The sequence below is a fragment of the Pleurodeles waltl genome, chromosome 8 (genome assembly GCF_031143425.1).
Source record: "Pleurodeles waltl isolate 20211129_DDA chromosome 8, aPleWal1.hap1.20221129, whole genome shotgun sequence".
NCBI classification, from domain to species: Eukaryota; Metazoa; Chordata; class Amphibia; order Caudata; family Salamandridae; genus Pleurodeles; species Pleurodeles waltl.
Window position 1 is genome coordinate 461,204,017 of NC_090447.1, and position 10,068 is coordinate 461,214,084.

Sequence of the window (10,068 nt, forward strand, 5' to 3'; positions counted from 1 at the left end):
TTTTGCACATGGCTCATGGCACTTTATTCTGTTGCACTTTAATCCGAATTTGGTATGCCAGCGGAATTTCTAATTATTGTGACTGTTTGCACTTTATAGTAATTATATATTTCTTTAATGATATCGAGATCTGTAATAGCACTTTATAGCAGGGTTTTCTCTGCTATCCCATCACTTGTAGTATCGCTCCTCTCCTGTTTTTAGTTTGTCTTCTGCAAATTATGAAATATGTAATACATCTGATTGTCACTAGCTGTTAAGTACGGTTTTGCAATACCATGCTGGATATATATCCTCTTTGGTGAATGTTTTTTCTTGTATGAGTTCAATAAAAAAAAAAAAAAAGAGGATAACAGTGCTGTGCAGTAAGTGTGCTGTAGTTTTACACTAAGTGTCATTGTGCCTGCACTGGTACATTCCATGAAGGACCTTGGGTTCCATTTTGGGAAGCCCAAGTCTGCCTGGTGAAATACATGAGGAGTAAAGGAATCCCCCAGACAGATTTGTGTGTTGCTGCAATCCTGTGAGCTAGGAGGGACATGCACTGGAGGATGGGAGAGGCAGGCTTTCTCTGTCATTTCAAAAGGCTCTTTGATTTGATGGTAGATCACAAGGAAGGGATCTGTTCAGATCTCAGGAAGAGACAGATGGGGCTGATAAGGGAATCATAAAGATTTGGTCTGGGAGCCCAGGATGAACCTTTTGATGGACATATCACTGTGGCTGACATCCAGGTATGAACTTGGGTCACTCCAATGAATCTTGTCATAGGTTAATCAGCACTGGAGTCCTGCCTGCATTGACAGACATCCTTCAGGAGGAAGAAGAAAGGGGAAAAATGGCAATTTGAAAGATGCAGAACGCCAGCATAAAACTTAAAAGACTCAGACACTAAACTACATTTTGTGTCTGGAAAAGGACTTTAAGTAGGGGAATTTGAGACCCCAAATTTTGTCATCTGCTGAGCAGCCAGATGGGCGGTGTGAGGAAGCAACACTGCACGACTTCTGCCTGTGACCGGGACTGGGGGCCCTGGCCACCTACACTCCCTTCTGGGTGGCGGACATCATCCAGGGAAACCAAAACCACTATCCTGGAGCCTAGAGCACCAGCGCATGCCTGCTTGCCAAGACCAGTGTACTCTGTGAATAAATGAATGATGTATCATTTATTAGTCAATTAAAACCATGAACACTGCTAAAAACACAACAATATACAATTAATCATCTGAAAAACAATCAATCAGATCTATACAACATGCAATTGCGCTAAAGTGTGGGTGTCTTCATATCTAATATACAAGGGTGCCGCTTACCAATGTGATGTGCAAATATGCAAGACATCCGATAAATACTAGCAAACAATAGTATCTGAGATTAAAAGCCACAAACCATGGCCAATATAATGTTTGCCAGGGGGGGGATAGGGAACCAACCCATTGCTGGAACCCTAGCAGCCTGCCTTGATTAAAGGCCTATATAACAGGGAGAAATACCCCAAAATGCCAATGTTCATATCCTTAGCATACAGAAAATGGCTAAACGTGTATGGTGTGCAAAAAGGCACAAGCCAGTTAACTAATGCTGATAGTTCCTCATGTTAATGATTTAATATAGACAGGCTAACTACATAACAGCTGGTGGGATAGAGTACCTACTAAGCTACAATGTCCCTAGCAGCACACCATAATCTAATAAACATTTCAGAAAATTCATACTCTTATCTGAAGCCTTCCTCACTGTTCAACCTGATCTCACCTACGTTTGCAATTCCACTTCAACCAAGGATTTAAAAATGTCAAGAAACTGTATGAATCCAATACTAAGCATTATATTTCTTGGATCTATGACTGAATTATAGCTGATCTAGAGGACCTGACCCCAAATGCATTAAATTCTTTATTCAACAGACTTCTTTGTTGTTGATCAAGAGCAGGGCAGGTAGAAATTATATGCTGCAATGCCTCATCCACTTGATGACAGAAACAACATTGCCAGTCGCCCCTTGGTTTATTCTTTCTCCACTTTGGCAAAAATTCTAAGGTTGGAATATCACCAACTCTTATAGCCAATACTTTTTGTTTAATCTTCGAAGGATAATCAGCTGCCAGAAGAGAGGAGTCTCCTTCAACACCAATGGACATCAAGACCAGCCACCCATGTGAACACTTGGCCACTCCACTTTTATCATACAGCCAGTTTTTGCAATTTAATTGATTTATTTACTGCTCTTTTAAAAGTACAGTCAGGTATATTGAGATTCCATAAATTGCCCAGCTCCAACTTTTCAATACTCTTTTCAAGGTACTTTTTGTTCTTGCCATTCACTCTTTGGCGATTCATTTCAGACCAGACTAAATTGGGCAGTGTTCCCCCAGTGGCTGACCGTAATTTGCGACAAAACTTAATAAAAGCTGTAGGCCTGGCAAAAGTCTGCTGAATCAATGAAAACTCCAACCTAACTTGGGCAGGTGATCCGGGTGATGGCAATCAGAAAGCTTGCGTATAGGATCTTACCATAATTTTATCTAGAAGGCTGGCATCTGCACGTATCATTATTTCCGTTCCATATGCAAAGGCTGGTAGCTGTTTAGCCTTCATCACTGCAACCAGTGGCTGGAGGTTATGCCCCGAATAGATTTTGCTAACATAGAAAAGGCATGATTGATAGCCTGAGCTTTATTCCTAAACACTTCTCTCTGAGGGGCAAATGTAGCTTTCATAACTCCTAGACACACATATTCTGGGGTTTCATCAATCATTTCTCCACTTAAATACCATTTTCATCTATGTAGGATACAGCGATTAAACAGGATAATGTTTGTCTTTTTTAGGATTTATCTCCAGCCCATTAACCTCTGCATATGAACCAAGGCAAGTTAATAATCTTTGTAAACCTATTCTTGTATTACTAAGCAGTAGCAGGTCATCTGCATACAGAATATTTGTTAGTAGCTGGCCACCAAGGCTTGAAGCATGGGGACGCAATGACATACAATTCTGTGGAGAGATCTGAAATATATAAATTAAAGAGAAGGAGTGCCAAAACACATCCTTGTTTTAATGCAGAAGATGTTTTCAGGTGAATTCCGTTCCTAATTTTGATTTTAACACACATGTCCAAGTCTGACAGGATAATGACATTTAAGGTGTTAGATGGGATTCCCCACTGTTGGAGTTTTGCCCATAGCCTAGCATGTGGTACACAATCAAACACTGCCTTAAGATCAACAAAGCACAAATAAAGGAGGGTGTGTGTCCCTTTAGCTCTACCAAGGGTCACTCCCAATACCAAGAGATTTGTTAGTGTACCTTGGCTCTTTGCAAATCCAGCTTGATTAAATAGAAGCCAGCTAGCATCTGAAACCCACACTTCTAGATCATTAACTATTAATGTAGAAACATATTTAAGATCTGCATCCATAAGCGCGATTAAATGATAGTTGCTTGGTGACGACCCTACCCCACCTTTAAAGATGGGATGAATGAGCAAACCTTTCTAGCTTCCTGGAATAATACCTTTTTCCAAAACATATTTAAACATTGCAGGGTTAAGTTCTTAAACGGTGCTTGGGGTATCCCATTGGGGCCTGGAGCACAGTCAAGCCAAGATTTTTTATTGATCTTCAATATTTTCTTGGGAGTATATTCTAATTGTGCCAATGGGTCATTTACCCTGCTATTACTCTGGGAGCTTTTTGTGCCAGTTGTATCATAGGTGCTTTTTTTTAAATGTGAATTCAGATGTTTTACCTAGTCAAACTCACATATAGTCACACTGTGGGCTGTCCTAGGACCTTTTTCGATGTTATTAATACATTTCCAGATTTTTATTTGTGTTTTGACTTTGAGGCATGCTGCAACTGGATCCGCAACACTTCCTGTTTAGTTTTTTTTATATGCTAATATTTCTCTTTTTAGCAATCTCCCCTCACTACACAGACTCTTTAATATGTTCCTATCATATGAATCCTATCATATGAATCCCGTCATAATTGTTTGAACAGTCTTCCTACATGAGCTTTTCTCAAACGTATAGATCGTGACACGACTGCTCATTTTTCACACTCCAGGAGTGCTCCCCTATTCGCTCCACCAGAAGGGTATTTATTTGTAAGTTCCCCTACGAATATCTCCCATGCTGATATCAGGTCAGGACCTTTTGAGACCTTATTTTCAAGGATGACCACAGCTTCCTTTGCCTGATCCTTGATTGTACTTGAGGTCCACTTTAAGCGGTTTAAATTTTCAGTGCCACTGTCTCCTTGCAAAACTGTTACCACCTCATGTTTACACAGGGGAGTTCATATCATATTCACTCGAGGATGGTGATCCCTCTACTGGCAATTAAATATTTTAAAATCCTTCACATGATTGTATAGTGGCAAGTTCAACAGTGTGTAGTCTAAGAAAGAAATCAACTTGCCCGATGCCCTGGTCCATGTTGGAGGGGTGTCTCCTGGCATCTGGCCATTCAAGGCCAACAGGCCAACTAGGTCACACGCCCTGACTAGCTTTTCTCCAGTTTTATCATCTCAATTTTTTTCTGGTATCTTTTACTCTGGGAGGGGCCCCACCACTTCTTCTGCATGCTCCTCATCCAGGCGGTGAAATAGATTAAGGTTGAAATAATCTGAAACCAGCTAATATAATGGGTGCTACCCGTTCTTTATAAGCAGCAAGCTTATCTGCAATGATCGTCTTCCTCTTGGTGCTAACATACACATTAACAAGGACCAGGGGTTCTTGTGTATACTTGGACCAACCGTCCATACGCAACGCCAGACAACAAGGCTCATCGATATGTAGTTCAGTGGGCTCTGTCCATAAATTAGTATTAATATAGATCAACACGCCACCCTTTGGTCTTTCAAAAGATCTGCTTTTTTCATCCGACTTCCAAAATTCCACGCATCGGATGAGAGGGATATTGAGTTGAGCACAGGTCTCCTGAATCATAATTATGTCAAAGGAACCTAACTATTACGACTGCAAGATCTTCAATTGTTGTCTGTAGGCCCCCTATGTTTCAAGAACAGATGGATAGGAAGTCCCAATCAGGGGCTGTATGCTGGTCTACTATTCAATCTTTTCAAACTACTGCCTGGGATAGAGCTGAAAGTAACCAACTCCGGCCATCTCGAGATTCATCTTTTATTCTAATTCTTCACTGCTCAGGGTGGTCCTCTCCTCTGCTTAAATGAATTGTGATGTTTGACTGACCTGAGACACCTGTGGGCTGGCCCCTAGTGGCATATCTTCCAGTCACAGACACAGTAGTATCCAGGCTCATGTGTGTTTATTGTTGCTATCGTCCAGTTCGGCTATTACTTCTATACCCCAGGCTTTCAGCATTTTTTTCCTCTCTAGAATCCAAGCAGGAAGATTTATAGTAGAGTAGGTAACAAGGGTGGGATCCGAAAGCTGCCTCCTTCTTGCTGGTAAAAATCTAATGGGAAGGATATCCTCTGAAACTACATGATCTAAGCCTGGAAGAGCCTTTATCAGTTTTAAGATGCTTGACCAATTTAAAACATCCTGTGGCCCTCTTGATTTAAACTCAGGAGTCCATAATAACTGCTGTCCTTGAACAATATACTCCATGTGTGCATTTTACAATCAGCCAATCTTAGGTAATTAATGGGCACAGTTTTGAGTCCAATATCTCTGCCACCAACTTCACAGCGGCCCATCACTTGCCTCCAGGATTTTGCTCCTGCTTGCCAACGGGGGGCTCCTTTTTCCTCCCCTGGGGTTTTAGTTGCAGGTGAATGTGACCATGTCTCCACAGGATCCTGATTTATTGAGGCTAAGGTTTGGTACTTCTTCCTTATGATTTCTGACTTGATGGCTTTCCTGATGCCCAGGTCCCCCTACTGCCAGTGTAGGTAGCTGCACCACTGTCCCCGGTGGGGGCTGATCTGAGATTACTATGGTTTGCGTAGCTTCTTCCTTGCTGCTTCCAGCCTTGCAACCTTCCGTATAAGCATCTTTATTTTGCCAGAGAACCCCTTCTGCCAATAAAGGATCGCCTGATCTCACTTGGGCCTGTTTGATAGAATCAACAGTAACCTCCTTATATAGCAGCGGATGCCCTGGTATTAGAGCAGGCCCAACATCCAACACTTTTGTCATGGGCCTAGGCTCAGACAAGTTGGGGCTGGCACTTGAAGTGTCCTCGATTTCATCCTCTTTATCTACATGTATTGTGCTTGAGGGTGCTTTTATGGGACTTTCATGTCTCAGACAGGGTTTTTTTCTTCCCTTTTTGTCACATGGATTGGCGCGTTGGTTCCTTCCTGAGGAGGGCTCTGTGCTGCCCCCGGTTCGCCGGATATGCTTTTTTGGCCAGCATAAATTCCTCTCTGGCCTAATCCTGTCTCCTCCCCCTCAGCTGCAAACAAGCAGGACTCTGTTTTCCCCACACCTTTCTCCAGTTTGCATGGTTGAATACTGTCAATGCTTCCATCTAGCAAAGTAACTGAAGGTGGCATGATTTGAGCACTCCCTGTAGCAAAGCCAGTTTTAACTTCCCCCAGGATTTCTTCCATGATCATGGGGGGTTGCGCCAGTATATTAATCACTTCTTTACATGAGCGTTTGATGAAATCATTAGGGTGATTTGTTTGAACTCTTGAAAATCAAGGAATTTGATTTTTGAAGTTTATCATCGATTCCAGAAATAAAGACTGTCATGGTATTAAGAAGATCCACCTGGATGTCCATTTTGTTTGCATGATGCTTGAGAGCCATAACTGTCACTTGCAGTGAATTCAGGATTGCCACCCACAAATTATTTGAACCCACTGTGGTTTGTGTATCTCCGTCCTGATTTCGCACCTGTGCCATTTGATCTATTTGCTTGATTTGCCCCAACATCCTCACATGATTGCCAATGGTGCAGGCTCCCCCTGTCTTAGTTGTTACATTCTCGCGGTATGGTTGGGGTATCTGGCTCCCATGATCTGCTGGCCCTAAACTCAGGAACTGGGTGGTATGTATACTGAGCACAGTTTAAGCTGTCATCATAAGTTCCTTTGTTTTGGATAGTATCAATCTCACAGGACAATTGTGTGTTAAAGATGGTATCCGGTTTTCCAGCTGGTCTGCCAGACAAGATTTGTCTCGTCCCATGTCAGGAAAGTCATTCTCCATGAGTCAACTTTGAGGTTGTTGGTCTTTTAGGATCACAATCGTTGGTGACAGAGGAACATAGATGGAAGTCTCCCTTATAGTTCCATTAATCTCACTGCACGCAAGATCAGAGACCTCTTGAAGAGGAAGTCTTGGGGCAGTAGCAGAAACGCCACCTGTTCCTTCTCGGAGATCATGACCACCCTTAACTGAAGATTTTCCACCTTGACCCGTTAGATCTTGAAAAAAATCAGTTATCTTCGGTGTCTTGTGTAGCAAGTGCACTCCCTTAAATGGCTCCTGAATTTTATGATCTTCTATTTTATCTTCCACAAAGGTTGTGTGCCTCGTGAGGAAGAGGAGAGCGTTGGAAGGAGCAGGATCCAGTGGAGAGTCCTATCATGAGGATTCCCTGTGTGAGGTGTGACTAATCTGCTCTTGCACTGATCACCTGTGTGCTAGATTAATTCAGTGACCCCCGTGTCCCAGTAGGGGCCACCATGGACTGAACTGGGCAAGGAGGGTTGTGTGGAGGGCGCCAGGCCGGCACAAGCTCAGGTGAGTAGCCCTTTGTGCCTCAGAGGGCGCCACCAAGATTAACAACACCAGGTCTTGTGAGTGCTGTGGCAGTGACCCCCTATGCCTGAAAACTGAGAGAGGGCCCTCCTAGCCACCCCAAGGGGACAGGGCACCGTGACACAGCAAAACAAGAAAAAGTCCCCAGAGGAAACAACAATCAATCAACACACCCTTTAAGTTCAATAACTATAACCAATCCACCACCTTAACTATACTACCTCACCCAATCACTCGCTCCAATGATTAGTCTCGAATAAAGGAATTAGTAAAAATATTTGATTTAATTGAATAGTCCCATAAAACTACAAGGTCCCTCGAAATGACAAAATAAAATTCCCCGTAATGAATAAAAACATAGAAATGTTAAATAAAAACCCAACATATAAAAAACACCATCTCACAGGAGAAACAAAGAGACAAAGCATCCGTTTTCATCTATTGTCTTCCAGCGGGCCCAATTTTGGTATGTACAGGCCAATCGATTCTTGTACACTGTCCCTATTTGAAATTATGCCCGTTCCAATCGGTCTAGCAGTCCAATTAGAGTCGACATGTTTCAGTGGTCATATAGAAATTCTTCCACCACCTTCTTCAGGACAAATGAATATTCTCCCAACGTATACTGTTCAGATCTACATGGGGATAGACAACAAACATACATAAATCTCCCATATACCTCACAACCCCTTTCTTATTACCAACTTCCCAATCCCAATATGTCCAAATTGAGGATCCCCATCCCTTAAATATAAAACTATACCAGGAAGAAAAAAAATTGCGATTCCTTTATAATGAGAATCTCATGGAAATGAACACTTACAGCAGACATTTATCCAAATAAAATCATATTAAACAAACCAATACACTCCTTTTCCATTAGTAAACTACCACACTTACCTGCATCCAACATGAATCAGACAGATCACTGCTGACAAAACATCATAAGACCACCTCCCTATTTAAGTCTTGCTTTTTACTCCACATTGTTCAAGGAAATAGATAGTGAATAATATCTGTATGGACAAAACTGCAGTCAAGCAATAAATTATTAAGGTCCTGTCTTATAATGATCCTAGTTATTTCATAGTATCAAAAATATTGTATAATGTTGTCCCATGTGACCTATACCCAACATGCACCCTATTAGTCTCACCCTTAAATCATGTGTATAAAGGTATAAAAAAGAGGTGATAGTGAGGATTAAACAACGCATACCTCGCCTGTTCCATTTCACCATAAGTGTGAAGACACCCTTTACTCATGATAAAAACATCGTAGATATAAAAACCAATATCGTCCATAGGATCTTTCCAAGGAGTCCCCTTTTACCATCCAGATTCTTTTGGTTGATATATAGGGACCAGTATAATTCAATTAGATATCTGTCCCTAATATTTATGTGGGTAAAAATCAATCTCTTATCAGATTTCAATTATATGTTTGCTTTGCCCATTTATACCTATTAGGCAGTAACAACTCCATCCTTCGAATTCCTACACTTCTTACTCCTTTATTCCCCCCATCGTAAACCACCAACTTAATCCCTAATTCTTTATATTTTAAAAAGCGGAAACCATAATGAAATATAGCTAAAGTTGTTTTTTATTACTAAACCCGAATATTAGTATCCACCATTTAAAATAAACTATTTCTACAATAACCCCATATTTACTAAGCCGTCAAACGGCGACCAATTTTAATTCCAGATTACGCTGCCTCTGACCCTGCTTAGACATGTAAACATCGTATGTAAACCTTCCAACATGGCAACCAAATTCATTCTCAAATCTACCCATAACTGCATTATGTAATAATATAAAAAACACAATATATATGAAGGATGACAATCCGTACCCCGTAATCTAAACTCTACTTCCTACTTATTTACTCACCCGAATCGCGAGCCTTCGTACTCGTCCTTTTCCATCTGTTAGGGCGTCCAACAACTTGCACCTCCTTTATTCCTCAGGTGGGAGTGTTCCAATCCCTGTGTGCACCAATTACGGGCAAAACCTCCTAACCTGCCTCTCATTTCCTCTCCCCTCCATTTCACTTCCTGTTTATTACAACACTTTACCGCTAACCCCATTTACACGGAAAAAATATACTCCATCTTGGTTTCTCCCGATCGCTATATATTAATAACCTATACACTGTTGACTTACTAGAAAGCAAAGAAATATATAAACATAATAACCTATTCTCAAAATGAAAATAATAAAAAAATCAATATACCAACCTTAAAACCTTATCTAATATAATCATCACTATATTCTTCCTATCTTATTACGGACTTCCCATCATACTTCTTAACCCTCACATTATTGCTACAAAAGGGGACCTAACTTCAGATGAA

General features: G+C 41.3%; 1 long non-coding RNA gene across 1 annotated transcript; it reads right to left on the reverse strand.

Annotated features, from left to right (window-relative positions):
- Positions 1-7,974: 7,974 nt before the first annotated feature.
- Positions 7,975-9,734, reverse strand: LOC138250046 (uncharacterized). The gene is made up of 2 exons (XR_011194883.1): positions 9,605-9,734; positions 7,975-8,344 (listed from the first exon to the last, which is right to left on the reverse strand). It is a non-coding gene; the product is annotated as an uncharacterized lncRNA (long non-coding RNA).
- Positions 9,735-10,068: the final 334 nt, after the last annotated feature.